We start from the raw sequence: 27,793 nt of genomic DNA, 5'->3' as shown, positions 1-27,793 counted from the left end.
TTGCTAACAGCCCTCTGAGCTACCTTTGCATCCGGCCTGTACGTGTGAGATTGAAGGGGAGCCTTTTTCTTGAGAAGCTGAATGGGAGGGGGTGTTTGTGATTGGGTGGGGGTTTGTGACAGGGGGCAACATTATAGGTGTCAAAGTTGGCTGGAAGAGAGTCGCATATAATTTGAGAAACAATAGCTCAGCCAAAGTTATCTGAAAGCGAGAGACACATGTAATTTGGTAAACATTGCTTTAGAGGATCAAGGGGCTTTTGTTGAGAAAATCACACTGTTACAAGTCACAAGTCATCTGTAATGTAATTTGACAAACAATAGTGGAGTCGGCATTACTGGGTCCAAGGATATGCGGTAGAGACTGTTTGAACCGTTTAATTTTGGAGGGAGACAGACGAAGGCCTCTGTTTTTATGAAGGCTGTCTAAGTTTAAAACATATCCTGATTTTTTTTAAAAAAACACGTGATACACAGAGGTGTGGTTTGAGAGAAGGGCCGGACCTGATGTTCGTATATTTACGCGAGAGTATCGTGCTGATAGTTCCTAGAAAAAAAGAGCTAAAGCTGTGGTGTTAAACTGCAAACCTGAAGCTCAAATCATGATAGCAGAAACGCCGGTCAGTATCCAAGTTCAAGTTCAAGTTCAAGTTTACTTTATTGTCAAAAATCCTATGTAACAGGGTTACCACAGAAGTTTGAAATTGCGTTTGACCAGTCTCCAATGTGCAGTTTAACTAAAAACATTTAAATAAGACATTGACATAAATCTCTTTCTTACTCACACACACATACACACAACACACACAACACACACACACACACACACAGCTAACTTACTCATACTGAATTTACAATTCTTTTTCTGACATATTCATTCACAACATAACACAGACAATGCACACTTACACATTGCAGTCATTCAAACACTAACATGCTGATAAAACATGTGCAATACTATACAATAAAATACTCTCTCTCACACTCACACACACGCACATACACACACACGGTGTGTAATAAGAGAATTGACATAATACAGACATAACACACAACCCCCCCCCCCCCACACACACACACACACAGACATACACAGCAGCAGAAGTACAATCAGTGGTCATAGAGTAAAGTGAAAAAGTGTAAATCTGTATATAAGGTGCAAGAGTAAAGTGCCAAGTGGCATGGTGACTTGGAATGTTCAAGTGGTTTTCCTCAGTGTGTTCATGAGTCTGATGGCTTGAGGAAAGAAGCTGTTGCTCAGTCTGCTTGTGCGGGACCGCAGGTTGCGGTACCGCTTTCCTGATGGTAGAAGGGAGAACAGTCTGTGTGCAGGATGTGTAGTGTCTTTGATGATGTTCATTGCCCTCTTGGAACAGTGCGAAGTGTACAGTTCCTGAATGGCTGGAAGGGGTGACCTGATGATCCATCTTTGCCGCAGAGGCCCCGATGGTTTGCTAGATGCCCCTAGGAAGAAACAAATGTATCTATGACGTATGCAACAAAGGCCTACAGAAAAACTTGAGCGGAGCTGGCAGCTAACACCAGAGACTCTATGGGGATTTAAATTTTTTTACGAGACTGGTGAGTTGTCTTTCTTTATGAGAAACCAAGAGAGCTCTGGATCAAACAACAACAACAACAACTATGAGCAGACCGGCGCGTATGGTTCGTTGAACTCGAATGACTGGGCTGTCTTAAATCAACTCTTGCCAGAGGTTTTGACTGAATTTCTCAAGGAATACGGGTTAGAAGGTGAGCTGAATGCAACTTGGATTTCAAAAATCACAGCCGGCGGGAGATGTTTTTTTCCGGCTGAAAGTTTCTCCTCAAACTGTTGATGGGGCAGAAGATGGAGAGCTAATCGATTTAATGTTTCTAAAACTTGAAGTGTTCAACAGCGAATGCGGCCTTTTCCAGACAATTTTGAATATACCGTTAACAGAATGGTATGAAAAGATGCAAGCTTATGGTGAGAGTATTACGGGGCTTTTTCTATCAAGCCGTGTCTGGACAAACGTCGTCGGAGTGAAACGTAAACTGGCTTTAGATTAACCCTTACTAAAAAATTAAGTTTAAACCCCTGGCCCTCTTCCTACCCCCTTCTAGCCTCCATCTTTTTCTCACCTGCAGTCACAGGAAGGTGGAGTTATAGTCATTAGCATAACCATCTAAATTGTATAAGAGCGGGCTTGCAGACTCCTCTTTCGCACACGCACACACGCACACACGGGAGATATAAGATGGCTCAAAAAATGCTTGCTAGAAGACTTTTACCACGTTTTATACCTATGGAACATGGGCCTGACATCACATTCTGGTCCACCCCTGACAACTCTGATGCCGAGCCAGATGATGCTGACACAGCTTTCGTAGCGTCGCCACGAGCGACCGCGGCTGCTGAACAACTGGAACCAACACCAGCGCGGCCTGAGACATGGGCGGAAAGGTTTGAGATTCTTCCACTACCTACACCCGACCCGAGCGAATGCATGTCACCGATCTGCCTCGACGATCTGCAACCCGATTCTCTCTATGGAGCTCTGCCATCAACTTTTGACGTGTTTGAAACCCCTGAAACCTCGGGGTACAACCTACCGAGCACGACGGGGCAGGATGAGCAGCAGGAGGAGCAGCAGAGGCCGCAACAGCATGAACCGTGGTCAACGTCACGAGCCATCGAATTGTTTGATGACGCCCTAGCATGCTATCCTGAAAATGGCATGGATTTGCCCAGCTTGTCACACTCGAAGAGGTAGAAGCGCAGCTGCCCTGTGATTTTGAGGAGGCTGATGACACGATCATTGACACTTACCCTCCGCTGGCCCTTGAGTATGGGGTCGTTCCTTCGATGACCTCGACGCCTGGGAAAATCAACACACAGCAGGGCTCCGAGTATAATATGAGTGTCGAACCGCTTAAATGGTTGGCGATTGAAGACTACACACGCCTGAAGCTGATGGTGGTTCATCTTTTGTATGATGCGTTGATTAAGCATGCTAAATCTAAGTGTGACGGATGTGCTCTTGATGATCTCAGCCAGATGCATCATACGTGCCTGTATGTTGAGGATCGAAACTTTTATTTCTACGCGAATTATGAAGCAGTGACGGCTGAGTTGTGTAATGCTGACTTGCTCCACACGTTGTCGACAATGTTTTTCTATTTTAAAACCTCTGCATCCCTTATAAACATTCGCAATTCTGTTTCTGCCATTCTACATGACCTAGCTCACGAGTGCAAGATCTTTACACGGCTCCGTGCGATAAAACAAGAAGCGCATGACACTGTGTTGAGCAGCACTGAAGTCGCTCTATTATTTAGAACGTTTGGAAAGACACAATGGGAGGTATTGTGAAAAAAATGTGGGGCCAATTGATAACTTTGCTAGCAGTCCTTCTAGATGTAACAGGGGGGCATCTAAAAAAGTTTAAAACTCTAATGGGGTCCAAACTAACACCATCTATGTTATCTTTGTTCATGCGTTATGTTAAACCTTAGGATTTATAGAAAAACATTTTTTTTTACCATGTTTTTATTTTTACCATGTTTTATACTTGTTTCTGTTTATTAGTAATGTTTTTTAAGAACTAGTTTGATTTTTTCTGTAATAAACTATTGTGACCGGAAAAGTGACTGTTTCTCTGTGTTTATTCAATGGCGAGAGATGTCTTCAGAGACTCTATAATTGTGCTAAGAATCCTGTTAGTTTAGGGGGAGAGACACGCCTACACAGAGGAAAAAAAAGCCAAATCGAAAGCGAGAGTCCGCCCAAAGCAGCAGTGCGTTCGGACCTCTCATCTCGCACGTTTACTAACTTCTCGACTTAATTCCCTGCTAAAATTTGAAATAATGCCCACTAAAAAGGGGCTCGTGATGGACGCGCTGGAAGACCTGTCCAAGGAAAACTTCAAAAGGTTTGTTAAGGCTCTGGTGGACCGCCGCGGTAACATAAAGGTGGCGAAAAACAAGGTGCAAGATAAGGACTTTATGGACGTAACCGAGGTGCTGGTGTCCACTTTCACCGAGGACAACGCTCCAGCCGTGGTCTCCGAATTGCTCATCTCCATTAACTGCGCCGACGAGGCCGAAAAGCTCATTGTGTGTGTGTGTGTGTGTGTGTGTGTGTGTGTGTGTGTGTGTGTGTGTGTGTGTGTGTGTGTGTGTGTGTGTGTGTGTGTGAGGCCAAAGGGGGCAGCTAAAGAAGTTTAAAACTCTAATGGGGTCCAAAGTAACACCATCTATGTTATCTTCATTCATGCGTTATGTTAAACCGTAACCCTAAAGCGCAGACGATCGAAAGGTTCAACAAAACGTTAAAAACGCGGATGTGGAGGTATTTCACTGCTAAGAACACACAACGATACGTGGATGTAATTCAGGATTTTATTGTCAGTTATAACGACAGTTTTCACAGCAGTATAAAAATGACACCTAACGCTGTAAACGAAGAGAATAAGAATATCGTTTTCACTAACCTCTACGCAAGAAATCCTTTTCGACGGGGGTACAAGTTCCGGTTCGCACCGGGTGACACTGTGCAAATTTCCAAAATAAAAGGGAATTTTGAAAAAGGTTATTTACAAAGTTACACGGATGAAATTTTCAGAATAAGACAGCGTCTCCACCGCGTTCCTCCCGTCTATAAAATATCAGACTTGGATGGTATGCCTGTAGAAGGCAGCTTTTACGAAGCGGAATTACAAAAAGTAAAAATAAAAAAAAATAAAAATTTTCGCATACAGAAAATTCTTAAATCACGCACCGTGTCAGGTAAACGCGAGTCCCTCGTCCACTGGGTGGGCTGGCCAGCCAAATTCGACAGTTGGGTACCCACAAAGAGTATTAAAAACATCTGACGATCTCTAAAACGGCCATTCTGTGGAAATTACAAGATGGGTGAGCACCAGAGAGAATTCTACGTCACATTAGCGTCAAACGCCAGTGTGCATCTTTTTAGCTCAAACACGCTCACAGAATTCAAAACGGAACTGGCTCAACATATCGATTTAAAAGGTTCGTGGGAGGTCGGGTTATGTGAGATTTCATACATCAACACAATACCCACCATTCCTGAGAAAAAACGGAACTTCGAGGTGCCTCGCTCTAGCAGCCTTCTTTTATCGTACACCACACGAAGCCGCTTGGAAAATGACATGTTTCTGAGATTAAACCCTCTCTTATCGCGAACGATATTATGTTGCGGGGCGTATAGCACATCTGAGGTCACACCTGCTCTATCGAGGTAGCCTTGAACCAAACTGAGCATGCTATCGAGATTGACGCTGCGACCGCTTTCGTGACTTTGTGTGATGCCCTTTACCTTCATGACCGTCTGAGATGATCCTCGTGTTTTGTAAGCGTATGTTTTGGGGCCGGCTGAGACAAATTCTAAAATGCTGTCGTTCGAAAGCTCATCTGTCAAATCACCCAGATAATCACCTAGAGGGAGAACACTTTCACCCGGCTTCACAGTGTACACGAGGCTGTCTGTATCTGTGTAAAGGACACGCCTCTGTAAAATTTCTAAATAGCTGTACATTTTTAGGCGTGCATAGGCTGTTGTGACACACGCTGCAGCCACGTTTGATGTTTTTGAGGCGGGGATCTCATTGTTTATGTTGATACAATACTGCACAATTGAGAGCTTCTCATTGATAAAATGGAAGAATTTCACATTGTACAGACCTGAAAACAGAAGTTCAAAAAAATCCTCTGATTTTGTCACAATTTTTGTGTTTGTCATGTTGTCACGTTGCGCGAGTTTTCCCCACAGATTGTTAAGACAGAGTTTTGACACTTGCCTTTTGCCAGGGTTTACAGCAATTTTGGAAGGGTCGAGTTGGATACCCTGATGAATGGCATACCCTTCTATGTATCTTTCTCTGTCAGCCTGGTTGACCACGTGAGCCGGATAACCTGAAGATTCCTGTTTACCTTTTAGAAATGTTCGCATGTAATCACGGAAAATTGTGTCGCTCGTTCTTGTGTAATGCCACACTTCTGTAATTTCCGCAACCGTGTACCCGAGATCGAGTGCCTTAACAAATTCAGGGGTTGTCCAAACACCTGTCAACGATCTTTGCTCATCACTATGTGTACACGCCGTCTGTTGGTTGTTACACTCGGCGCATGTACGGCACAGTGTGAAGACGAGTTTACCTTTAGCTGTTTTGAATGGTAGAACGGGAAAATATAAACCACGGGGTGGGTTGACTGTGGCGCTGATGAAACCAAAATACGACCTAGGGTCTTTAAAATCACCGTGGATAATCGTTGGATGACCGATAGGGTAGGTACTTGTACTGTTGATGAAAGGATATAATGATGTCACATCAACATACAACACACGCTCGTCTGGCTCTGCCGTGTATTTTAAAACGAATGCGTTTGTTCGGCCCCCAAAAAGAGCCAGCCTCGGTTTGAGCGGTGCAGGAAATTTGGTTTTTTTAAGGAATTCCTTCACCTCTATGTCCATCTTTTTCATTTGCAACCATTCATGCTCCCACATAATTGCAAGGTACACATCCTGTCTAAGCTGTAGATCCTGAATTTTCTTTTGTGTTTTATCAAACCTCTCCTGAAAAGGGCGTTTGGTTGTCGGGCATATTTTAGAGAGGTCGAAGCATTCTGCGCAGCCGTGGTGATAACAACCGAAATACTCAAACACTATTTTTGCGCCCCCGATTTCACAATAACCATCTACAAAGTAGTTGTCTATCCTAACTTCACCACCGTTCAATGCATGTCTAATTTGGATATTTTGGCTGTGCATGATCCATTGCATGTACTGAATAGAATCGTGCGAGAAAGCTTTGTACTGACGCATATAGTTGTCTGATGGTGTAATGGCTAGTGTTTGAGGGGTCAGAAAATTAGCTCGAAAAACTTTCATGCACGCCGACGCAATTGTTACCGCATTGAATGGATCTGTTCCGGTGGCCTCAAAAAACTCACTCCTGAATTTTTCACACCCTTGCATTAACAGATCAACATCATTCTCGCAGTAGGCTATTGCCTGTTTAGCAAAATCAAACACATTGCTAGCTTCTTTGGCATACCACTCGTCAAACTTTGATCGTTGGGAGGGTGACATTCGCTCGGTGCCGTAGTACGTGGGGTCAGGGTGAGACCCGACGTAGTTTAGATGCTCTAAAGAGCTGAATTTGTGTGGGAAGTAACCCTTTGATTTGTCTTCAAACCCCAGGGCCTTAGGCATTGCGCTTAGAGGCATCGTCAAGAATGAGAGAGAGTCTATGAATCGTGATTTTGTGTCTAAATCGACAAATGATAGAACTTTACTCCCTTGCATCAGAATGTCGAGTTTGAGACCTAATTCAAGCATTCTCCTTATCAGTATGTATGAATCAAAACCTCTCGCATTATGTGCAACAAACGTAGTTTGTTTAAACCGTGGCCTTCGGAAAAATCTGAGAAATTCATCAACACAATCTGTGCCATACCAATGCTTCGTCAGTCTATTCGATTTGCAGCAGATGAGAAAAGGTTTGTGTAAACCGTTTGTGTCTACATAAGTTTCGAAATCGTAGTAGACTACATTTTTGCACGGTGGTTGAGGTTTGATGGGCTGAATGTAGCACATGTGGGGGTTCAACAAGGCGTCATCTTGATTTATGATCTCATCACACACTGCGCATTTTTTAACGGGGCAGCGATGTTTAGCACCGGTACCATCAGCTTTCACATAATAGTGAAGACCACACTCCAAGCATTTTTTGTATGAAGTGCAGTTGCTCACACGATTCATTGATTGAGACTCTTTATGTTTGATAAGGCATTCCTCATTACGACAAGATTTGTTACAGTCGGGGCAGATGACAGGTTTAAACCCTCGCTGTTTACAGCATGGATCAAGACAAACGCCACAGTGTCCTGCACACTGGTGCTGTTGCCAATTCTCATGCCCTTTGTAACAATACCTGCAAAAGAATGCGTGGCCGACAAATGCCTCAATCGCTTTCACGCCGTAATAATGGCCCTCAAGGTTTAAGACAAATAAAGTGTCGTTATCTGTTTTGGGGTAACACGTGTCGAAAAAGGTCATGGGGCGGCAGTCCTCTTTTCGATACATTACAGTTATTTTCCGTTTGAGGACTTTCTCAAATTTATGGACATCGCCCAGACTCACAGGTGTTTGACAATCCAATCCTACACTCTCATGTAAGAGCCGTGCGTGTCTTGTGGCCTGTTTTGTCGTGAGTGTGTCATTTAGCAGATAGGTTAGTGAGAGAGCGAAACACAAATTATTGTCTTTATTACGAGGTATGTGCAGGTGTCGTTTTTTCAACCTCAAAATCTCTCTGTTGGTAGTGTTCAACAGCCTTCGACGCATTCCACCACCACCACGCAATGGAGTGACTATTTGTACAATGAGCTCTAAGCCCTCATCAGCCAGAAGCTCTGTATTTGATTGGGCTAAACGTTCAAGCAAGTTTGATACATTATCTCTGATAGAGTTTATATCACTAGTTTGCTGGTAGATGTGAGCTCTATCGTTACCAGCCACGAGCTCTATCTGAATTACATCACCTGTTTGCGCCCTGCTAACTACCTCTTGCATGACATCATCTATTTTATCTTCAATCTGGAGGTAGAAGGTTGCAAAATCATTAATGTTCTGTTGCGATGGTATATTTAACTGTCGTCTCACCTCTACATTATTGAAATGCGGCCTGTTGATTACAACCGAACCGCCGCGTTGGTCAGCTAATACAGAACCGTTGTTAGATTGCTGGGGCGTGTGTTGAAACGCTGGTGTGTTGTCATCAATAACGTCTATTTCATGATCAGTTATAACAGAGCAGTTGTTAGGCTGAAATATCGGCCGAACGTCGTCAATAGCAGCCGGTGGTGATGAATCGGGAGAGTTAGCGGTCAACGGGTCAACCAGAGGCTGTGTATTTAGATTTTGGATGATGTTTAGCAACTGGATAGGAATGTCAGGACTGATACGCCCGTCGCTGTCATTAGCATGGTTGTTTAATTCTGCTATCATGTTTAGCAATTGTGACGGGATTTGTGTAGGACTCTGTCCACCTTCATTCGGGCTTTGATTGTTCAATTCATCTATGATAGCCTGTAAATGAGTGAGAATAGCAGGACTGTCTGGTCTCTCCCCCTCTGACAAAGCCGCGGTCACATTGTTGAGCAAATCTGTTATTTGACTCGTACACGTATTGTTAACGTTTGATAAATCTAGCTCGGGTGTGTCACTTCTTTGGTTTATCCCGCGAAATGACGGCAAATCTATTTCAGAAATGTTTGACTCCGTTGACGTAAGGTTTGGATGATCCATTATATTTTCTTTTACAAAACACAGCAGAAACAACACAAACCTATTTTGATTCGGCTAAATCTGTAAGTGCACGTATAATCTTAAAACACTCTTGTAACCGTCTTTTGTAGATACAGTTACCACGACACTTGAGAGGCCCCCTGCTGTTTGAGTGGTGAGTGTTGTAGAAGGGCTGCCCCCTCCGCCGCCTCTTCCTCTCTCTCTGAGCCCTCGTGTCACGACGCTCACCTGGAAGTAGCTATAAAAAAAAAAAAAACGGTTAAGCCGTTATGTCGTACTATAGCATACAAAGAGGGAAAAAATATAAGGAATACTTCTAACTTTGTTTGTCAACTCTTGATGATGATGATGGTTTAAACCTTCGTTAAGTAGATAGAGCCTCAACTAGTTCAGAATCCGTCGCTGCCTCCTGTCGGTTGGTGTGGGATGCAATCGGATTGGTTTCAACAGTAACACGTGACTCTGATACAGCTGGTCGCGCTGGCTCTGTCGTTTCGACTGCTCCAATATGGCTTGTGTCGGCCGAACGCTTTTTTTAGTGGCCGCGGCCACGAGATCTGATACAAACATAAAATAAAATCAGTAACTAATACCCTCTATATTAACCATCTTAGATGCGCTATTGACTCACCGTAGTCTGATTGTGTTAGGTAAACGTCGCTAAAATCGTCGTCAAAAGATGCGTGGACATCGGCAAAAACGATGTTGTCTGCAAATATTATATAAACATTACATTTTGTTTTATAAAATAACCGCAGTGTATTATTATTGTCATTATTGTGAGAAAGGTATTAAAATGACTTACCTTTAACCATTCTCGAAAACAGCTTTTTGACACGCTTCGACTCCTTTGTTCAGAGCTGTGGCTTGTCTTGTCTTGTCTTCTCCAAAATGATGCTCGTCCACACCAAACTTTAAATTCGGCGGGGATAAGACCACGCCTATGAGCTCACGTGTCGCGGGAAATCGGATAACTTTGGTCGTATGTTGATGACGCATCAAGGCGCCATCTTGATGCCCCCAACCCACCCCACCCCACATAAAAAACGTCATAAATCATCAATGGATCATAAGATTTTATAACCCCTCAGATAAAAAATACCATACATCTTAACATAAAAGGACTAAAGAATTTATGACCCCCAGTAATGCCGACTCCACTATTGTTTGTCAAATTACATTACAGATGACTTGTGACTTGTAACAGTGTGATTTTCTCAACAAAAGCCCCTTGATCCTCTAAAGCAATGTTTACCAAATTACATGCGTCTCTCGCTTTCAGATAACTTTGGCTGAGCTATTGTTTCTCAAATTATATGCGACTCTCTTCCAGCCAACTTTGACACCTATAATGTTGCCCCCTGTCACAAACCCCCACCCAATCACAAACACCCCCTCCCATTCAGCTTCTCAAGAAAAAGGCTCCCCTTCAATCTCACACGTACAGGCCGGATGCAAAGGTAGCTCAGAGGGCTGTTAGCAAAGCTAGCTCAGGTGCTGCACCTGTCTTGATTCATAAAAATACATGCCCATACATATCCACATCTTAAAAATGGCGCCAGCAAACCAAAATGGCGACAGTCAAAGATGGCGCCGTCACAACTGGCGCCATCTTGATGCCCCCAACCCGCTAAAGAATTTATGACCCCCAATAAAATACGTCATAAATCTTAACATCAATAGATCATAAAATTTTATGACCCCTAACTCATTTGCATATGAATAGACATCAAAGCCTGCCGCATTGAAATATTCTCTCTCCAATATGTTTATGTATGTGGCCCCCATCGAAAAAAGTCTCTTCAACAACAACCTGCCTGTCACACATGTCACTTTCTCTCCCCTCTCGCTCGACCCCAATGCCTAAAGCCCCCTCTATTGACGATGAAACAGAATGAAGACAGATGAAAAAAGAACCTCATTGTCCTGAAAAGAGAAAAAGAAATCAATTATTGAATATCAAAAAAGCCAAGATGAACTATTTAAGTGTGTATGCCGACTGCCTAAAATCACCTGGTAGAGGCACCCATGACCCTCGTGGGAATAAGTGGTTCAGATAATGGATGGATGTATCATCCTTAATGTGTAAAAAAGTTAATGTTTTGTGTTCAATTGTGCTGATTCAGAATGTGTTTTATGTTATCAAATGCTTTCTAATTAATATTTATGTATATACCGTATTTTACCATCTTGATGCCCCCAACCCGCTAAAGAATTTATGACCCCCAATAAAATACGTCATAAATCTTAACATCAATAGATCATAAAATTTTATGACCCCTAACTCATTTGCATATGAATAGACATCAAAGCCTGCCGCATTGAAATATTCTCTTTGGAGGGGTGGCCCACTTACTTGGAATTAGGCATATAGCCTTAACTTTGCTGTATTAGTTAAAAAAATCAATTAAAAGTGGTCAAATATGTTATAATGTTGAATGCAATTAAAGACAACACTGCATTCATCACAGCTTTCCATAAATGGATCTTTATTGATTTAGTCATAAAAAGCTTTAGTAGCTCATTCTCAGAATAGCGGCCTCAGATTTCTTCTTAGAAGTAAGATTTACAGTACAAAGAAAAAAAAAACAATAAAGGGGAAAATGGGACTGGTAAATTTCAAGCTCGTTATTTACGTTAGTCTTAGCATCACACGTATGAATGTTTTTTGAAACGCTTATCAACATGAACAGACTGAATTGGACTTAATAACAGAAATGTATATAATTTTAGTAATTTTTTCTAATGAATATCAGCTGCACTGGATATGCATTGTCTATGCATTGTGCACAGCAGTGTGTACTCTTCTGTGTTAGGAAGAAAAATGCAAGTGGTGGGCAAAAACAGGCAAGTGACTGAATTGATGTGAATTATTGAAATGTGTCGCATGTGTACCTGCACATAAATGCTAATAAGCATTTATAGCAGGGTGTTTGTGACCTTGAAAAGCATTTGGCAACACAATGTTCGCCAGGATAACAACACTAATTGTGATGGTGGGAACATGCCAGAAAACTCATGCAATTGCACACATCAGGATTGACATAATCATCGATATTTCATTAGCTTCTTGTGTCATCTTCATGAAAAATGTCTCAGTTATGCCCTCTAAAAGTTTATAACTTAGCAGCCCTGGTTTTATGTTTCAAATGATTCCCGAGCGCGGCACCGCCGCTGCTCACTGCTCCCCTCTCCCCCAGGGGATGGATCAAAATCACATGGGGATGGGTTGAATGCAGAGGACAAATTTCACCGCACCCAGATGTGTGTGAGACGATCATTGGGACTTTAACTTAACTTTAACTTTTACCCAAGATAATGATAATGTGGTGGTATCTATCACAGCCCAAGAACTACTAAAAAATCACTTTGATTATAAAAACTCTATGATGATAGTTAAAGTAGAGCACAGATCATGCCAGAAGGGTTTCACTTTGTTACACTGCCTGGTAAAATGTAAAATTGAACCAACCAATACCACATCGGAAACATGACTTTGGTAAAGTAGATTTAAAAGAATGCAGTTTCTGCGGAGTGACATACAGTATAACTGAGATACAGTATAACTGGTGGAGGAAGCTATAGTTTGTCATTCTATACCAGGCATTGATAAGCGGATGTTCCGAAACAAATCCGCCCACTACACTTCATAATTTTTATCACTCAGATCCAACTCTCATTTCAATCCAGATTTATGTAAACTCGACTTTGGTCTCCCATCCCTCAATATGCGATACATTCCTGAGTTTGTTCTCCTCGTAAATTATTTTTTTAAATGCTACTCATGGCTGATAAAATCCAGTCAGGGCCCAAGTTCGTCCTCAAGAATGATCACATCTGGAGATAACAGAAGATGGTCTAAGTGGGCAAATCATACCTCATCTTATACTTTTCTCTCATTAAAAATATTGTCTAAATGCGTCGTCTAAATTTTCTTCTGGTGCCACATATCCAACATCTTATTCTCGAGAGTCATAGGTATGACGGTTTTTGTTTTGTTTTAATGGAGTTTTAGGTGACAATCCCACTATCAGTCTAAGAGTTTTGTGATATTATTGAATATTAAATAGATGTCTCAGGATTGAATTATCCGTTGTATTGTTTAAATTATTTACATCATGTTTAGAGACAAAATCAGGACAGAATCTTTCCTCTGGTAGATGTAATCAAATTTGTGTCCCTCATTTGTGCCTCATTGAAATAAGGAAATCCTCCTAAATCTACAGTCACCAACTCCGGTCCTCAAGGGCTCCTATCCACAATGTTTTAGATGTATCCTTTGTCCAACACAGATTATTTAAATGATCAGAAAATCAGCAAATTCTGTACAAGCATGATAACAATCCTGATCATTTCAATCAGGTATGTAGTAGTAGGAGGAACACATCTAAATTCAAGATTCAAGAGTTTTTATTCGCCATGTTTGAGTGTGCGGATAGGTGCCCTGGAGGACCGGAGTTGGTGACCCCTGTCCTAAATCACAGTCTCATGTTTCTTTTGCCAAAGATATCCAGGGTACCTTACAGTGCCATATTAATTGTCTAAGATGACTATTTTAAAAGCTTGGAAAATTATTGTGGTAATAAAATGGGTATCTATGTATTTAAATAAGTACTGCAATTGTGGCTGCACATTCATTTTGATGCAGTTAACCCTCCCGATCAAAGTACCTAAGTAGCAAACCCATCCATCTCCACATATCTGCCTCAATTTTTGCAAGCAGCGGTACATAATTTAATTCATATTTTTTTTATGATTATTATTTACAATTATCCCACAGTATTTTATAGCAGTGTGCCTTAAGTGCAAAATAATCAAAGTTAGTCAAAGGAAAAATTCCACTTGAATTCACCTTAGTACCCTGCTGCTGTAACGCAGCCCTCATGGGGAGACGAGAGTTTCCACGTTGGGGCGGGAAAAGATTCGTCCGAGTCTAACCACCTCTAAGATATCAATTCGGAAAGAGTTAATCGATTCTTTTTAGTACACCATTCCCTTTAAAGTCACCCCTACGCAAGTGCCGAGTAACTACCTGGTCGAAACCTGACGTCGGAGCGACCGTGCCCTTTTTACAGCGGCTCCTTCCCCTTTTGTATTTGTTGCTCTTGTATTCGCTCAAATAAATTTAGCTGTCTTTGGTAAGACTGCAGAGATTCATTGATTTACTAGAGTGCACTCGCCCTAGCTGAGCCCAAGATAACTACTTCGAACCAGATCTGACAATTCCTGATGTTAAGGATTAAAGCTGTCTTCACTTTAAGAAGAATTGAACGGATTTAAAGAATGACTATGATAGGGAAACAAAGAACATTTAAAGTTCTAATTACTGCATATAAAACCATGCTCAACATAGTTAATACGAAATAATCGATAACCGAATTAAGGATTAAGAAGAAATTTAATGACAATGTACGAAGAAGAGTTACAAATCGCACAAACAACAATAATTCCACTTACCAAACTCAGAGCAAAAAAGAGGAGACAAAAGGTCTAATATGCTATTTGGCTGAACAAGTCGAGTGATCAGTTCTCCTTTTTTCCAAAATCCGAATTCTGTTTGAATAGATAGGCGGCCTTCAGGAGGAGGGCCACACCTTGAAAATTGCATCTCCCTTTCCTGCTGGCCCTAAGTCCTCTCGCCTAGCCCTTCTATAAATTTAAAATTTGACAAAGTCCAATTCGAAGACTGTAGAAATTCATTTTAGTAGATTTTGGTCCAATCTCAAAAAGAATGAAAAACCCATCTTCGTCTAAAGGTGTTCTTGGCTCCGGGCATGCAGTGCCAGTGTACTGGCGAGGGAGAGCCCTTTTCCTGTCCGGAACCAAGCTTTCATAGGCTCGTCAGCTCCTCCTGGCATTACCTCATAGGAATCATGTAGGTGAAAGGTCAGAATTCCTGCATTAGGTCATATGCCCCACTAGCATTACCTCATCGGAGAGGAATGCATGACCTCATTGGTATGGAATGCCTGGTATGCATGACATCCTTGGAATGCGTAGAATGGATGGCATTCTTGGTGTGTGTAGAATGTATGACATCATTTGTATGTGTGGAATGCATGACCTCATCCTACTTCCTCTATGCCTGCTGGGACCCACTGGTTGCCTTGGCAACCTTGCTTAAAGCAGTAACCATTGCGCATGACTGTACTCTGCTACCGGATGCAGCAGTTTCCTGTTTTGCTCGTTCTTTCAGCCGACTCCACCAGTATAGCAAACAGCCTCTTGTGTCTCCCCACAATTTAATACATTCATGTATAGATGGAACAACGATGTTAAATACATGTTGGATATCGATTAAACATTGCAACATCAATAAAGCTTATTTTCACAATATTCAACTTAACTGATAATCCTCATTAGCCGTAATAATGGGTTCTTCTAACTTTAACATATATAATGATATGGCTCAAACTGTTATAGATTAAAATTATGGCGAAGCGAAATCACATTCCAAAGTTGTGTGTTGCTACATGTCTGAACAGGCTGTGTCCTCCCGATTGCTAACAATTTAATTTATTAGATTTGTTGGTTTCCATCAGGTCACCCCTATGTCAAGCTTTAACACCATCTCCTGGTGAAATTTTGCAACTCCTACATGTTTTAGGATAGCCAATGTGCCTGGGACAAATTCGATACCCAATTTACACCATCTTGTACCACCATGCCACTTGACAAGGTGCGTCCCCTCTGCCTTTACCCCTAACTGTCATTTAGTAGCCCAGTTGGGGTCCTTTCCTCTGATCCATATTCACCTGCTGCTTTGTTCAGCAGCATCCGACAATGATTTAACAGCCCGCCGCTCAACCTCTCACTCCCATTCCTTTCAGAAACTTGGTTGTGGACGTGGCAATCCGCACCCGACTTCAACTGGAAGCACTCAGGTAGTTTCTGGTCTAGGTGAACTTGCATTTTCCAGTCCCGTGCAGAGTCCAGAAGGGTTGCCTCCACTTTTGCGGATGGTTTTTCTGGGAGCTGTCCTGGTCTTATGAACAGAGTGGTGATTGACTGACTAGGAATTGTGGTGAGGCAGGACATTGTTGGTACTCCTCCTTTCTTCCAGGAGGGCGATCGCCAGTCTCAAGACCCGGTTGTGCCTCCAGTTATAGCGGTCTTGAGACAAGCTGGTTTTGCAGCTGGTGAGGACGTGACTCAGTGTTGCACGGGTTTGACAGAGTACACAAGAAGGATCTTCTCCAAACCATTGGTTTAGGCTCTTGGATGTGGAAAGAACGTCGTAGATGGCTCTGATGATGACGCTGATTTGGCTCCCTTCCATTTCCCAAAGATCCTTCCATGTGAGCTTACGATGTTCCAGGTTTTCCCAGCTAGTCCACTGCCCCTTTTTGGACTGTGCCACTGCTGTCGCACATCTGTCTGCCTCCTCTTGTTGCCAAACCTGATTAACAACCAACTTTCTCCCCTGGGCTGACGTTGCCTTGTGCTGTGTGGGTCGTCTATCTGAAAGTCCAAACTGACCTCTTCCATGCTGCATCTGTCCCACAATGTCTTCATGCATGAGAGCAGATTTGGCTTGCTGCACGGCCTCAGATCGGATCCATTTCCTCCCGGTTGCCAGTCTCGGAGCAACTGCTCGAATCACCTCATCTAGAGACTCAATCAGGGTCATGCTCAGCCTCACCTTGGTGCATTTAAACTCTCCGTGAGGTTAGAGATAGGCAGTTCCAGGGCACCATGATCATATAGACCGATGTCACTGAGGCACCGCGGAAGGCCAAGCCACTTCTTGATGTATGCATTGACTCTTCTCTCCAGCTTTTCAACTTTGGTCTTGGGGATCTGATAGACTGTTAGTGGCCACATCAAATGGGGGAGCAACCCAAACTGTAGTCACCAAAGTTTCAACTTGCCAGGAAGTAAGGTCTCGTCTATGCGCTCAAGATCTTTGAGGATTTTTTCCCTCAGCGGATCGCTCTGGTCTGAGTCTTTTAGACGTGCGTTGTACAATCACCCTAGACTCTTGACTGGCAGCTCTGACACAAAGTATTCTCAATGTAGAACCTCTGGTCCGTGAGATTCCCCTTGACATTAGATATGCCCCTGGAATTGCTGGGTTTAAACTTCATCTGTGCCCATGTAATGTTGTCATGAAGCTTTCCCAGCACATTTGAGGTTGAGGTCAGCGTGGTCATTTGGAAGCTCAAATTGTCACTTCCATTGCCATGGTGAAGGCTAGAGGGGAGATGGTACAACCAGCCATTATTTCCACTTTCAAAGATTGCCATGACGTGTATTCGGTTGTTTTGACACAGAACTGCAGGTCTCATCAGTAGTTTTTCACTAGGTTTATGATATATTATATTTGGGATGTGGAAGAAGTTGAAGGCTGAGAGAATGAAGGACGGATCCAAAAGCGTTTGCTAGGTCCAGGAATAAGACCTGCAAGTCTATTCCTTCCCTTCTGGCAGATTGGATTTGGTGACATATCATGCTTGCATGCTCCAACCAGCCTGAGAAACCAGGTATTCCAGTTTTCTGCACAAATGTATCGATCAAGCTGTTTTGCTTCAGGTACATTGTCATCCTTTTAGCAATGATGCTAAAGAAGACCTTCCTTTCAACATTTACAAGGTTGACCCGCCGGAAAAGATTTTTTGAGGCACCTTTTTCCTTGGGGATTAACACTCCCCCAACGCTACACCATGCTTTTGGAATGGTTTGGTTTGTCCAGGTCACATTCATCTGCCTCCATAGAATGCGTAAGACATTTGAGGAGTTTTTGTACAGTCGATATGGAACTTCATTAAGTCCTGGAGCTGAAGCTAACCTTACCCTCCTCACTGCTTCCTCAACCTCGCTCCATTTTGGGGGACTGTCATCCAGCTTGTGTTCTGGTTGAGGTATTGGTGGCATGTCTGATGGTCTCTCCCTCTGTTCAAATCTTTGGCTGTCCATGTGAATGGTTTTCACGTGGTCTTCCAGTTCCCTCTTTGGCACCTTAAGTGACCCGCTCTTTTCCTTTGTGAAGAGGCCTTTCACAAATCTAAAAGGGTTCTTATAGAAAGATGTTCTCGCCCTTTCCTTCCTCATGTGTTGGAATGGTAATTGAGGGAATAAGAAAGGTTTATGACGTGTAAAAGTATTGGGGAGGGTTTCAAAAGCTTTAAAATTGTGTACTGCCCGACAATGCAACAGGAAATTCATGACTTTAGTTTTGCTATGCATGATATCCCTCGGGTTAGTGTAGTGTGGTAATTCTGAGGTTGGACACTTTAATTTCTTGGCAAGGAAAACCAGTCTTCTAATTTATTTGCAACTTACCCATTCCCTTTAGCAGTCAACAAGAAACACAACGTGTTGGAAATGTCAATACAAAGGTGTTTAAATTTCTAAATAATAAATAGGTAAGTAAAAAGGTAAATCATACTTATAATTGACTTGCAATAGACCCATGCCCTCAGGGCCAACAAGAAACAATGTGTTGGAAATTTCAGTACATTGGTATTTAAATTTCTAAATAATGCATATACTGTTTCTACTGAGCCGATTTTCATTTTTCGCAGGTGGTTCTGGAATGCATTTCCCGCGAGAAACGATAGATAACTAACATGCACGCAACAATTTTTAAATTAGGAACATGAAATAATTGTGTACATTGTGGGAGAAATTCTCTACACCCAGTCTTCTGGGGGGAGTCACTCATGCAACAAATCACGTTTTTGGGTGGTGGGATGTGTAATTTTTTAGCATGTTGACGTCTAAAGAGACTTTTGTATTTTCAAGGTGGAACTACAGTATAATAGAATCAAGGTTGGTACAGTACATAGTAAACAAAATTCACTTTGTTTACTATGTACTGAACAACAAACCATGATACTAATGATACTATTATACTGTAGTTGTAGTATTAGTGTACAGTACCGTATTTTCTACACCATAAGGCGCACTTAAAAGCCTTTAATTTTCTCAAAAAATGAAGGTGTGCCTTTTAATAAGGTGCGCCTATTGTGTGGACCAAATTCTAAATTCTGTAAAGTTATTTTATGTGGCTTCCTGTGCAATAATCTGGTTTCCCATATCACGCCATGTTTGTACATATCTACATATACTACTGCCTGTACATATTACTGCCTTTTCTATATATTTTATATTTTTTTACATTTTATGATGTGTTCTGAATGCTCTTTTATTTACCGTAATTTTCGGACTATAAGTCGCACCGGAGTATAAGTTGCACCAGCCATAAAATGCACAATACAGTGAAAAAAAACATATATAAGTCGCACCGGAGTATAAGTCGCACCTTTGGGGCAAATTTATTTGTCAAAATCCAACACAAAGAACAGACATGAACCAGCAACAACAGGCTAAACGATACGGTATGCTAACGTGACATATACACAAACGAAGAGCTGAGAACGGGCCTGAATAACATTCAGAGTTATTCAAATAAGTATTACATAAATAACACATTTATCAAACCATCTGTGTCACTCCTAATCATTAAATCCATCGATCAAAATCCTCGTCCTTTATGTCAACAACGCCGCGTGCGCGCCACACAGATCTAGTATACAACTATATTGTAACGTTAACAAAGTACCAGGAAACACGTGGGTTTGGTAAACGGCTCTTTATTTAACAAAACAAGAGTTCAACGACCCAACAACTACTGAACTGTAACGATGAAAACATATACAAGTTGCTACACAAAATAAAATATATCAAATAACTTTAACATAAATACGTTTTTCAAACCTTGTCACTCCAAATCATTAAATCCTTCAAACATGTGGCCCTTCGTCATCTTCGTCATCCCGTGATAGAATCCTTTGTCCTTCTGTAAACAACCGCCGCGCTGCTGACGTCACTTGCAGGTAAAATGACAGTAATCCCTTGCTACATCGCGGTTCGTTTATCGCAGTTTCACGACATCACGGATTCTTGAATTTTGAAAATTTGCAAAAAAAATTCACATACAAGTCGCTCCTGAGTATAAGTCGCCCCCCCCCACCTAAACTATGAAAAAAAAACGCGACTTATAGTCAGAAAATTACGGTAATTTGCTTTTTGCACCAAGGGAGCAGCGCTCAAATTTCGATGTACTGTGTACAACGACAATAAAGGTGATTCTGATTCTGATACAGGCGTAATATGTTAACCCGATGAACCAATCAGAGGACATTACGTTTTACGTAAATCGGGGCAAAAAAACAAGCAGAAGATTATACGTAACATGTAGAGTATGTACCTCCGCCGCCGTTGAGTAATAAAAACTATCAGTTGTGCAAATCTGTAAAGTTGTTTTGTGTAGCTTCCGCCACACAAACCCGATGAACCAATCAGAGGACATTACATTTTACGTGGATTGGGGCAAAAAAAAATCTGAGGACTGTACGTGACACATAAAGTACATACTAAAGTTGTCACAAGAACCGATACTTTTTGTACCAATGCAGTACCAACACGTAAAAAATAGGTCAATACCTGCTTTTTTGTGGTACCGTCAGAACCGAATACTTAACTTTTCATTCAGCGAGCTGTGTCGATTCTTGCCGGAACTGAAGGAGGCAAAATTATGTTTGTGCACATGTTGAGGATGTGTGCGCAAGCCTTCTTGGCTATAGCAGATGGATTAGTGATTTTAAAATTAAGTGGATTCTGTTGTTTTATTGTTTTTTTACCATGGTACCAAATTAGTATCAAGAATCGTTGAAAATCACAGGTATTGGTACCGACTACTGAAATTCTGTTATCGTGACAACCCTGGTACCGCCGCCATTGATAAATAAATACTATCGTTGGTGCAAAGAAAACAGCATTAGGACCCTATAAAATGGCATCGACAAAGAGACATGCTTACAAGCCACAATTACAGCTTTTTGGAAAGCCAGGATCAGTGCAGAAGAGCAATGTGACAACGACGAGACAATGACGAAATGGAACTCTGCATATTTAATTGCGAACTTGCCCTACTGTTTAATTTGGATACAGAAGATGAGGATTTTGATGGATTTGCATTTTAATATTAATTAACAATGTGAGTACAATACGGTACGTGATTAAATAGTAGAATAAGGTACAACAGAATCAGAATCAGCTTTATTGGCCTAGTTTGTGCATACCAAACAAGGAATTTGACTCGGGTTAATCTCAGCCTCTGTACAACATTTAAGTGACTAACAACATTCAGATGACTAACAACCTTTAACACAGTGTTTCCCAACCTTTTTTCATTCATTCAAAATATCTCGAGGCACACCACCAACAAAAATCTTATATTTTTGTTATATTAAAACGAAAGACAAAGTCCTATTCCTATATATGTATTAAGTCCATCCATCCATCCATCTTCTTCCGCTTGTCCTGGGTCGGGTCGCGGGGGCAGCAGCTTTAGGAGGGACTCCCAGACTTCCCTCTCCCCAGCCACTTCATCCAGCTCATCCCGGGGGATCCCAAGGCGTTCCCAGGCCAGCTGAGAGACATAGTCTCTCCAGCGCGTCCTGGGTCGTCCCCGGGGTCTCCTACAGATGGGACATGCCCGGAACACCTCCCCAGGGAGGCATCCAGGAGGCATCTGATGAGATGCCCGAGCCACCTCATCTAGCTCCTCTCAACGTGGAGGAGTAGCGACTCTACTCCGATTCTCTCCCGGATGACCGAGCTTCTCACCCTATCTCTAAGGGAGAGCCCGGACACCCTGCGGAGGAAACTTATTTCGGCCGCTTGTGTCCGGGATCTCGTTCTTTCGGTCACGACCCATAGCTCGTGACCATAGGTGAGGGTAGGAGCGTAAATCGACCGGTAAATTGAGAGCTTTGCCTTTTGGCTCAGCTCTCTCTTCACCACGACGGACCGGTGCAGAGTCCGCATTACTGCCGACGCTGCACCGATCCGCCTGTCGATCTTGCGCTCCATCCTCCCCTCACTCGTGAACAAGACCCCAAGATACTTGAACTCCTCCACTTGGGGCAGGATCTTATCCCCGATCCGGAGAGGGCATTCCACCCTTTTCCGACCGAGGACCATGGACTCGGATTTGGAGGTGCTGACCCTCATCCCGACCGTTTCACACTCGGCTGCGAACCGCTCCAGTGAGAGCTGGAGACCACGTTCTGAAGAAGCAAACAGCACCACGTCGTCTGCAAAAAGCAGAGACGCGATGCTGAGGTCCCCAAACCAGACCCCCTCAACGCCTCGGCTGCACCTAGAAATTCTGTCCATAAAAATTATGAATAGGATCGGTGACAAAGGGCAGCCTTGGCGGAGTCCAACCCTCACTGAGAACGAATACGACATACTGCCGGAAATGCGGACCAAACTCTGTCATCGGTGATACAGGGACCGAACCGCCATTATCAGTATGCTCGGCACCCCGTACTCCTGAAGCACCGTCCACAAAACCTCCGAGGGACACTGTCGAACGCCTTCTCCAAGTCCACAAAACACATGTGGACTGGTTGGGCGAACTCCCATGCACCCTCGAGGATCCTGCCGAGGGTGTAGAGCTGGTCCACTGTTCCACGGCCAGGACAAAAGCCACACTGCTCCTCCTGAATCCGAGGTTCGACCTCCCATCGGACCCTCCTCTCCAGCACCCCTGAATGGACCTTACAGGGAGGCTGAGGAGTGTGATTCCCCTGTAATTGGAACACACCCTCCGGTCCCCCTTCTTAAAGAGGGGAACCACCACCCCAGTCTGCCAATCATGAGGCACTGTCCCCGATGTCCACGCAATGCTTTAGAGGCGTGTCAGCCATGACAGCCCCACAACATCCAAAATCTTTAAGAACTCCGGGCGGATCGCATCCACCCCCGGGGCCTTGCCCCCGAGGAGTTTTTTAACTACCTCAGTAACTTCGACCCCAGAGATTGGAGAGTCCGCCTCAGAGTCTCCAGGCCCTGCTCCCACAATTGAAGGTGTGTAGGTGGAATTGAGGAGGTCTTCAAAGTATTCTTCACAACGTCCCGAGTCGAGGTCAGCAGCACGCCATCCCCACTGTAAAAAGTGTTGACGTTGCACCGCTTCCCCCTCCTGAGACGCCGGATGGTGGACCAGAATTTCCTCGAAACCGTCCGGAAGTCATTCTCCATGGCCTCGCCAAACTCCCCCCACGCCCAGGTTTTTGCCTCAGCAATCGCCGAAGCCGCGTTCCGCTTGGCCATCCGGTACCTGTCAGCTGCCTCCGGAGTCCCGCAGGCCAAAACGGCCCGATAGGACTCCTTCAGATTGACGGCATCCCTTACCGCCGGTGTCCACCAGCGGGTTCGGGGATTGCCGCCACGACAGGCACCAACGACCTTACGGTCACAGCTCCGGTCGGCCGCCTCAACAATGGAGGTCCAGAACACGGTCCACTCGGACTCAATGTCCCCCGCCTCCCCCGGGACGTGGGAAAAGCTCTGCCGGAGGTGGGAGTTAAAGCTCTTCCTGACAGGGGATTCTGCCAGACGTTCCCCCACCATCGGAGCCAACCCACCACCAGGTGGTGATCAGTTGACAGCTCCACCCCTCTCTTCACCCGAGTGTCCAAAACATGCGGCCGTAAATCCGATGACACGACTACAAAGTCGATCATCGAACTGCGGCCTAGGGTGTCCTGGTGCCAAGTGCACACATGGACACCCTTATGTTTGAACATGGTGTTCATTATAGAAAATCCGTGTCGAGCACAGAAGTCCAATAATAGAACACCGCTCGGGTTCAGATCAGGGGGGCCGTTCCTCCCAATCACGCCCTTCAAGGTCTCACTGTCATTGTCCACGTGAGCATTGAAGTCACCCAGTAGAACGATGAAGTCCCCAGAAGGAGCGCTCTACAGCACTTCCTCCAGGGACTCCAAGAAGGGTGGGTACTCTGAGCTGCCATTTGGTGCATAGACACAAAAAGGTGGAGGGAGGCTACCCTCTCATTCACCAGGGTGAACCCCAATGTGCAGGCGCCCATCCGGGGGGCAATATGTATACCCACACCTGCTCGACGCCTCTCACCGTGGGCAACTCCAGAGTGGAAGAGAGTCCACCCCCTCTCGAGAGGGCTATGTCCTATGTCTAGTCGGAACTTTTCTGCCTCGCACACCAGCTCGGGCTCCTTTCCAGCCAGAGAGGTGACAGTCCATGTCCCAAGAGCCAGCTTCTGCAGCCAGGGATCGGGCCGCCAAGGTCCCTGCCTTTGGCCGCCGCCCATCTTACACTGCACCCTTTGGCCCCTCCCACAGGTGGTGAGCCCATGGGAACGGGGGACCCACGTTTCCTTTTCAGGCTGTGCCCGGCCGGGCCCCATGAGCGAAGGCTCGGCCACCAAAGGCTCGCCTTCAAGCCCCGCCTCCAGGCCTGTCTCCAGAAGGGGGGGGGGGGGGGGGCGGTGACCCGCGTCTGGGCAAGGGAAAACGCAATCCATTTATGTTTTTTTTCATAAGGGGCTTGTGTGAGCCGTGCTTTGTCTGGCCCCTCACCTAGGACCTGTTTGCCGTGGGTGACCCTACCAGGGTCATGAAGCCCCAGACAACATGGTTCCTAGGATCATAGGGGCACGCACACCCCTCCACCACAATAAGGTGACGACTCACGGAGGGGTATGCATGAAGTTGAATAATTGAATAAAAATAAATACTAAATATTCCTTTAATTGTATTTCTTTTTTTAAATAAAAGTGAGTTTTTTTAAAAATGTTTTAGACAGTGTAAGGAATAAACTATTGAAAGTGATTGTGATTAAAATCCAAAAGAATCAACATGACTTTGTTTACTGTTTTAGACTAGCGCTATAAATATTACGACAATAAGAACAATATCACTTCTAAAGACGCTCTGCTGTTCTGACAGCAGCTGAATGACTATCACAGTTGAGGTGTCTCGACTTGACTGTGTATTTTATGTTGGTGAAAAATTAACAATCCAGGTTCTCTGGTTGAACTGCATGCTCTGATTTCCATCGGACCACAAACGCACCACAACCGTCATAGTGTCTGTCACTGTTAGCAAAAGCACACATAAACACAATACAATCAGACCGACACAACATGAAATCTCAAGATTCTCTGATTCTCCACGCATGCACGATTAGCAAGTGGCTGACCAGGCCTTGTGCGAACTGACCAGTGGTTTGGCGATCCTGTTTACAATGCACTCCGTAATTAATATTGGACAATCCCACGGCGCGGCTCGGTGGCGCACTGGGTAGCACGTCCGCCTCACAGTTAGGAGGGTGCGGGTTCGATTCCACCTCCGGCCCTCCCTGTGTGGAGTTTGCATGTTCTCCCCGGGCCCGTGTGGGTTTTCTCCGGGCACTCCGGTTTCCTCCCACATTCCAAAAACATGCTTGGTAGGCCGATTGAAGACTCCAAATTGTCCCTAGGTGTGAGTGTGAGTGCGATTGGTTGTCTGTCTCTGTGTGCCCTGCGATTGGCTGGCAACCAGTTCAGGGTGTCCCCCGCCTACTGCCCGATGATGGCTGGGATAGGCTCCAGCACGCCCGCGACCCCCGTGGGGACTAAGCGGTTCAGAAAATGGATGGATGGATGGCAATCCCACGGCACAACTGAACATCTCTCACGGCACATCAGTGTGCCACGGCACAGTGGTTGGGAAACACTGCTTTAACAAGATATGATTGCCCAGTTATGTCTCTGAGACTTTGTGAGTGGTGTGAGTTCATCAGAGCGGCAGCCTGGGGAAAGAAGCTGTGTCTGTGTCTGCTGGTTTTGGCGTATAGCCCTCTGTAATGGTGCGAACAGACTGTGACTTGGTTGAGAAGGGTCTCTAGAGATGTTACTTGCACGTTTCCTAGTCCTGGACAGGTACAAGTCTTGGATAGATGGGAGGTTGGTCCCGATTATCTTTTCCGCAGTCCTGATTGTCCGTTGCAGTCTGTGCTTGTCCTTTTGGTGGCCGATCCAAACCAGACAGTGATGGAGATGCAGAGGATAGACTGGATGATTGCAGTGTAGACGGTCTTCAGCAGCACCTGTGGCGGGTTGAACTTCCTGAGCTGTCTCAGAAAGTACAGCCTCTGCTGGGCCTTCTTCCGGACAGAGTCTATGTGGCCGGTCCATTTCAGGTCCTGAGAGATTGTGGATCCCAGGAACTTGAAGGTGTGTGTGGAGGGGATAGCATCACTGAGGATAGTGAGGGGTGGAAGTAGTGAAGCTGACTGCCTTGCTCCTGTGACATTTTTCTTTTACCGTAGGTCATGGCATGCATGTGCCCTATAATGTGGTGCGCCCTATGTGTGGATTAAGTACAGAAAAGCCTCCGGAATTGAGTCTGCACCTTATACCCCAAAGCGCCTTATGGGGCTGAAAATACGGTACATAATAAACAAAGTGAAAGAACTGTAAAAGCAAAAAATATCAAATTCAAAGAATTATTAGGAGTGGCACCAGGCTGTGTGAAGCATAGTTACTACTAAAGCAGGAGATCCCTGGACTTTGAACTGCTGTATTGAACAATCTTTATTTAAGTGTGTTGGATTGTGTTTTTGAATAATGCACTTGACCTATTTAGTTTGCTGATATGCTTGATCTTTTTCTTTTGAATTTTGATTTTCAAGAACAATAATAAAAATGTGGATTTAAAATCTTCTCATCTTCATGATTAGTCTGATTAGTCATGCATAGCAATTTTGTAATCGCCTAAAATCCAAAATCTTTATTAAAGGACTTTTATCAGATGATATTAAAATGTGATTAATCAGATTAATTAATTACAAATAATTAGATTATTTTCTAATTGCCTGATAGCACTAGTTTGAATATACAAACACAAAACAAAGTACATAATCATTGGCATCAAACTAACACCAAGTCAGAAGTACTGTCGATTCTATTGAACCACAAAGACAACTTTGTCGGTGTTTTAAAATTCAAAACTTTGTTGGAAACAGCACATAGAAAATGTTAAATGTATAATATCTCAAACCATAGGTGTCTATTAATTTGCAGCATAATTAATTCAACTGATTAATGAATTAAAGTGAAGCGGCATGGTGGCGCACTGGTTAGCACGTCCAACTCACAGTTAGGAGGATGCGGGTTCAATTCCACCTCCGACCCTCCTTGTGTGGAGTTTGCATGTTCTCCCCGTGCCCGCGTGGGTTTTCTCCGGGCACTCCGGTTTCCTCCCACATCCCAAAAACATCCTTGGTAGGCCAATTGAGCACTCCAAATTGCCTAAATTGTGAGTGCGAGGGTTCAGGGTGTCCCCTGGCTATTGCCCCATGACTGCTGGGATAGGCTCAAGCACGCCGGCGACCTCCGTGGAGACAAGCGGTATAGAAAATGGATGTATGGAAGGATGAAATAAAGTAACAGCCCTAAATAATTCTGTGAAAAACAAGCTTCTCCTTAAGTTTGAAGAAACCTGGTTTCAAGACATTTTGTTAAAACGCAAATTGAGAACGTACCTGTATATGCAGACCAAGGAAATGTTTACACCTGAACAAGATGTTTTATTTCGGTTATATCAAAGTCAAAGATATTTGATTGCTCAGCTGAGGTCAGGTATTCTCCCCCTGTAAAGTG

General features: G+C 43.9%; 1 protein-coding gene and 1 long non-coding RNA gene across 2 annotated transcripts in view; one reads left to right on the top strand and one right to left on the bottom strand.

Annotated features, from left to right (window-relative positions):
* appbp2 (amyloid beta precursor protein binding protein 2) overlaps positions 1-27,793 on the top strand; it is a 237,519-nt gene that overhangs the window by 156,154 nt on the left and 53,572 nt on the right.
* LOC148394803 (uncharacterized) lies at positions 2,715-10,319 on the bottom strand. The gene is made up of 4 exons (XR_015859399.1): positions 10,118-10,319; positions 9,944-10,021; positions 9,634-9,869; positions 2,715-9,550 (listed from the first exon to the last, which is right to left on the bottom strand). It is a non-coding gene; the product is annotated as an uncharacterized LOC148394803 (long non-coding RNA).

Source organism: Syngnathus floridae, chromosome 7, assembly GCF_059516105.1.
Source record: "Syngnathus floridae isolate MCC-2025c chromosome 7, RoL_Sflo_1.0, whole genome shotgun sequence".
Lineage (NCBI taxonomy): Eukaryota > Metazoa > Chordata > Actinopteri > Syngnathiformes > Syngnathidae > Syngnathus > Syngnathus floridae.
The sequence above is the reverse complement of the archived record's forward strand: the minus strand, read 5'-3'. Positions and strand labels throughout refer to the sequence as shown.